The 6,032-nt window shown below is 46.2% G+C and overlaps 1 non-coding gene across 1 annotated transcript; it reads left to right on the top strand.

Moving 5' to 3' along the window:
- The first annotated feature begins 3,071 nt into the window (after positions 1–3,071).
- Positions 3,072–3,145, top strand: trnai-aau (transfer RNA isoleucine (anticodon AAU)). The gene has a single exon. It is a non-coding gene; the product is annotated as a tRNA-Ile (tRNA).
- Positions 3,146–6,032: the final 2,887 nt, after the last annotated feature.

Here is a 6,032-nt window from a genome sequence, read left to right as displayed (position 1 = left end):
TCTCCCCATAACCTTTCAACCCCATTACCAATTAAAAATCTGTCTAACTCCTCCTTAAATTTACTCACTGTCCCAGCATCCACCGCATTTTGGGGTTGTGAATTCCACAGATACACAACCCATTGGAAGAATTAGTTTCTCCTCAACTCTATTTTAAATTTGCTGCCCCTTATCCTAAGACTATGACCTCTCATCCTAGAAATTTATCCATACCTTTCATCATCTTGTATACCTCAATTTGATCTCCCCTCATTCTTCTAAATTCCAGAGAGTATCGGCCTAAACTGTTCAATCTCTCTTCATACGACAAACCCCTCATCTCTGGAATCAATCTAGTGAACCTCCTCTGAACTGCCTCCAATGTCACTACATCTTTCCCCAAATAAGGGGGCCAAAACTGTGCACAATACTCCAGGAGCGGTCTCCTTTGTTTACCTGACCTTTGTCCTCACTTCAGCAGGTTTTTTGCAGATTTGAACCTGTTTGTGCACCCTTCCGAGCTGTGTCTGCTCTGCAGCTAGGTTCTGGGTTCAAACTGTATTTTCTTTCCATGTTTGATGTCTAAGGAAAGCAGTGTTTCATCAGTGTCTTCTCATTGGGAGGTTCTATTGATCAACCAAAGTGTAATGATCTCAATGAGGCCCATGAGGCTGGCCTCTTGGAGTATGAGCTCCCTGATTGAGCTCATAATTGCCTGCCCAATCAAGGAGCTCCACCTATATATAAATATGGGAGTTTCGGGTCCACTGGCACTCCTGATTCTGACTGATACCCGAAGCACTCTAGGAATGGAGTAGAGTTTGTACATAAAAGGATTCTGGTAAAGGGACACTGGCCTCTGAGGAGTTATTTCACAAAGATGTCTGCTTACAGAGAGGCTGCCTCATGGTGGGATTACATGACTATGGAAAGCTGGATGTGACATCCAACTGATTGCATTTCAAAACTCAAACAATAGCATCTTGCACCATGAATCTGGGCCTGAGCACCTCAGCCTTTCACCATGGTTTCTCAATCTAACAAAAAAAATACTTACAGAGAACCCCTACAGTGCAGATGGAGGCCATTTGGCCCATCAAGTCTGCACTGACCACAATCCCATTCAGGTCCTATCCCCTTAACCCCACTTATTTACCCTGCTGATCCCCCTGACATTAAGGGGCAATTTTAGCATAGCCAATCCACCTAACCCTCACATCTGGGGGAGGAAACCAGAGCACCCGAAGGAAACCCACGCAGACACGGGGAGAATGTGCAAACTCCACACGGATAGTGACCCAAGCCGGGAATCAAATCCGAATCCCTGGCACTGTGAGGCAGCAATGCTAACCACTGTGCTGCCATGTAACATGGCAACAAATTGAAGTTCTTCTTGTCCAAGAAGAGAGGTGCAGATTGAATCATAGAATCCCCACAGTACAGAAGGAGGCCATTCAGCCCATCGAGCCTGCAGGAACAACAATACACCCAGGCCCTATCCCCCGTAACACCACATATTTATAATCGCGATAATCACTGAGCAGAAACTGATAGCCAAGTTCCGCACACATGAGGACGGCCTCAACCGGGATCTTGGGTTCATGTCACACTATCTGTAACCCCCACGACTTGCCTGGGCTTGCAAAATCTCACTAACTGTCCTGGCTGGAGACAATATACATTTCTTTAACCTGTGCTTAACCCTCTCTCCACTCACATTGTCTGTACGTTTAAGATTTGGTTACCTGTAAAGACTCACATTCCATCCATTATTTTGTAAATTGAGTTTGTGTCTTTATATGCCCTGTTTGTGAACACGACTCCCACTCACCTGATGAAGGAGCAGCGCTCTGAAAGCTAGTGGCTCGTGCTACCAAATAAACCTGTTGGACTTTAACCTGGGGTTGTGAGACTTCTTACTGAGGCAGACCAGGCAGACATTTTGTGTGGAACATCCGCGCATGTAATGTCATAACTGGGAAAGGTGGACTATGTGACCACAAAATGTCTGCCTTATTTCTGGTTGATGTTTCAGCTGCATTGTAGCAGCAGCATGGAGGTGACTGTGGGACTTGGATAGAAGTATTGATCTGGTTCTCTTTACAATATTTAAGACTACATTGCAATTTATCAGGATAATATGGCCCCTTCCTTCACTGCAAGTCTGTAAATTAAGATGGGTTGCAAGTGTTGCAAGTTGGTTGCATTTAATTGATTCAAAACTTTTAAGAATGTGAGAACATAGCATTTTCCCTCACAGAAGAACATAAGAACTAGGAGCGGGAGTAGGCCATCTGGCCCCTCGAGCCTGCTCCGCCGTTCAATAAAATCATGGCTGATCCTTTCGTGGACTCAGCTCCACTTACCCACCCGCTCACCATAACCCTTAATTCCTTTACTCTTCAAAAATTTATCTATCCTTGCCTTAAAAACATTCGACTTAAACACTCACTCTGCAATTATAAAACGAGAAACATTTTTTTTGGACATTAAAAGCACACACCTTTAGAAGGTTGGTGAGGGAGGGCAATATTACAAAAGTTCTGCTTATGCATCCAGCTGAACGGTTAAACAAATCCTACAATGATGGAATTAGAGATTTCAGGACTTGAGTACAAAATACAAACATAACGGTATCATTGTCTTCACTTAAAAAAACATCTAAACCATTGATTGGTTTAGTCAATAAGGAAATAGAATCTTCCAGGGTAATTACACCTTCAGATCTAATCTACTTGTTTACTGATGATTCACTTAATAGCATCCCGGCCAATATCTATCCCTCGAACAAAGCCTGGGTTGTTATCAAACTACTCCTAGTGGGATCTTGCTGTGCCAAGTATTAAAGTGCTTCAGGACACCCTGAGAATACAAAAGGATTGCTATAAATGTGTCTTTCAAAATAGTCCACAGTTTGCCTTGGTTAATTAAACAGTACTCATCATCCAAAGCACAGCGGCACTGTGGTTAGCGCTGCTGCCTCACAGCGCCAGGGACCCGAGTTCGATTCTGACCTTAGGTGACTGTCTGTGTGGAGTTTGCATGTTCTCCTCGTGTCTGTGTGGGTTTCCTTCTGGTGGCCTTCCGCAACTGGCTGGTTAGCTCAGTCAGTTAGAGTGTGGTGCTAATAATGCCAAGGTCATGGGTTCGATCCCCGTACGGGCCATTCATTTGCTGGGCTGAGCTGGCTAGATGGATACATAACTGGCTTGGTTATAGAAGTGGAGATGCCGGTGTTGGACTGGGGTGAACACAGTAAGAAGTCTCACAACACCAGGTTATAGTCCAACAGGTTAAAGTCCTGCAAGGGCGGCACGGTAGCACAGTGGTTAGCACTGCTGCTTCACAGCTCCAGGGTCCCGGGTTCGATTCCCGGCTCGGGTCACTGTCTAATTGGAGTTTGCACATTCTCCTCGTGTCTGCGTGGGTTTCCTCCGGGTGCTCCGGTTTCCTCCCACAGTCCAAAGATGTGTGGGCTAGGTTGATTGGCCAGGTTAAAAATTGCCCCTTAGAGTCCTGAGATGCGTAGGTTAGAGGGATTAGTGGGTAAAATATGTGGGGGTAGGGCCTGGGTGGGATTGTGGTCGGTGCAGACTCGATGGGCCGAATAGCCTCCTTCTGTACTGTAGGGTTTCTATGATTTCTATGATTCTATGACTTAACCTGGTGTTGTGAGACTTCTTACTTGGTTATAGAAGACAGGGAGTAGTGGTGGAAGGGTGTGCATCAGAATGGAGATCTTTACCTAGTGGTGTTCCGCAGGGATCAGTGCTGAGATCTCCGTTGTTTGTAGTGTATATAATCTGGAGGAAAATGGAGAGGGTCTGATTCGTAAGTTTGCGGATGACATGAAGATTGGTGGAGTTGCTGATAGTGCTGGGGATTGTCAAAGGATACAACGGGATAGAGATAGATTGGAAACTTGGGCACAGAAATGGCAGATGGAGTTTAATCCAGTCAAATGCGAGGTGATGCATTTTGGAGGATCAAATTTAGGTGTGAATTATACTGTAAATGGCAGAACCCTTAAGAACATTAACATACAGAGGGATCTGGATGTGCAAGTTCACAGTTCCCTAACAGGTGGCCAAGATGATTAAGAAGGCATATGGCATGCTTGCCTTCATTGGCCGGGGCACTGAGTACAGGAGTTGGCAAATCATGTTGCAGCTATATAAAACCTTGGTTAGCCTGCATTTGGAGTATTGCGTGCAGTTCTGGCCACCACACTACCAGGAGGATGTGGAAGCTTTGGAGAGAGTGCAGAGAAGGCTCACCAGGATGTTGCCTGGTCTCAAGGGCATTGGCTATGAGGAGAGGTTGAATAAACTGAGATTGTTTTCACTGGATAGACAGAGGCTGAGGGGAAACCTGATAGAGGTCTACAAAATGAGAGGCATAGACAGGGTGGAGAGTCAGAGGCTTTTTCCCAGGGTGGAAGTGTCAATTACAAGGGGGCACAAATTCAAGATGAGAGGTGGAAAGTTTAAGAGAGATGTGCAGAGAGTAGTTGGTGCCTGGAATGTGCTGCCAGAGGAGGAGGTGGAAGCAGGCACATTCGCAACATTTAAGAGGCATCTGGATGGGTAAATGAATAGGGAGGGAATAGAGGGATACGCACCGAGTAAGGGCAGGAGGTTTTTTTTAGCTTAGTTAGGGCATCGTGATCGGCTTGGTAGGCCAAAGGGCCTGTTCTGTGCTGTACTTGTCTTTGTTCTTTGTTCTTTATCCACAGTCCCAAAGGTGTGCAGGTTGGGTGGATTGGCCACACTAAATTGCCCTTCGTGTCCCAAGACGTGTAGGTTAGGGGGATTAGCAAAATAAATATGTGGGGTTACAGGAATAGGGCCTGGGTAAGATGCTCTGTCAGAGAGTCAGTACACACTCGATGGGCCGAATGGCCTCCTTCTGCACATTAGGGATCCTATAATATGGATTCTATGAAATACTCGCCATTGTCACAAAGGAGCAGAGGCTTGCTTTGGCAACTTGGGGTGGGGGGTGGGTAGGCACCACTCTGTAACCTCAGGGCAAGTGGCCTCCCCATGAATAACCATAGCTGGTACCGGGATTGAACCTGTGCTGTTGGCACCATTACTCTACAGCCAACCGCGCTAACCAGCCACCAACTCCCACCACTCCCCCCTCCCACCCCAGCTAGTGCTAATGTTTTTAATTATGTAAATTTAAAAAGGAAATGATTAAATTCCTGAGTTCATGCTGTGAGTTGAAGCACCCTGCAGAGTCTGATGCAACTCGCTGAGATTGGTCAGAGACTGCGATAGAACATTGTAAATGCTTCAAGCTTTCTCTCGGTAAACTCTCAAACAGCGCCATCTCCAGGCGTGTTTAATATTGACTGGAGACGGTGGAGTTTGGGCCGGTAAACAGCATCAATGAATAGCAATATAGTTTCAAATGCAGAGTCTTCAGTGAAATGCAACATGCGATTTATCTGTTTGATCTGTGCGGCACTGCTGCCTCACAGCACCGGGGACCCGGGTTCAATTCCGGCCTCGGGTCACTGTCTGTGTGGAGTCTGCACATTCTCCCCGTGTCTGCGTGGGTTTCCTCCGGGTGCTCCGGTTTCCAGTTCAAAAGACGCACTGGCAAGGTTGATTGGCCATGCTAAATTGACCCTAGGGGACCAGCAGGGCAAATATGTGGGGCCACTGTGGGAAAGAGGGTCCGGGTGGGATTGTGGTCGGTGCAGTCTCAATGGGCCGAATGGCCTCCTTCTGCACTGTAGGGATTCTATGAAAAATTCTACAAACTCCAACAGGCCTGGGTGCATCTGTTGGGATGTTGCCAAAAATGCTGAACTTTGTAACGTTCTCTGTTCTTGTTTCAGATTCCAGCGTCCACATTATTTTGCTTATTTTAATATTTAAATTTATGCCTGATTTCCATTGTGCTCTTATCCTATATCAGACCATAGAGTCTTACAGCATCACATGAGGCCATTCAGCCCATTGAGCCCCTGCATGTTTGTTGTCTTCGTCTAAGTGCACCAAGTCAAAACCCTTGACTACTTTGATTGAAAGGGTTGGTGA

The sequence above is a fragment of the Mustelus asterias genome, chromosome 13 (assembly GCF_964213995.1).
Source record: "Mustelus asterias chromosome 13, sMusAst1.hap1.1, whole genome shotgun sequence".
NCBI classification, from domain to species: Eukaryota; Metazoa; Chordata; class Chondrichthyes; order Carcharhiniformes; family Triakidae; genus Mustelus; species Mustelus asterias.
Note: the sequence above shows the minus strand (reverse complement) of the source record. Positions and strands in the feature narration are given on the sequence as shown.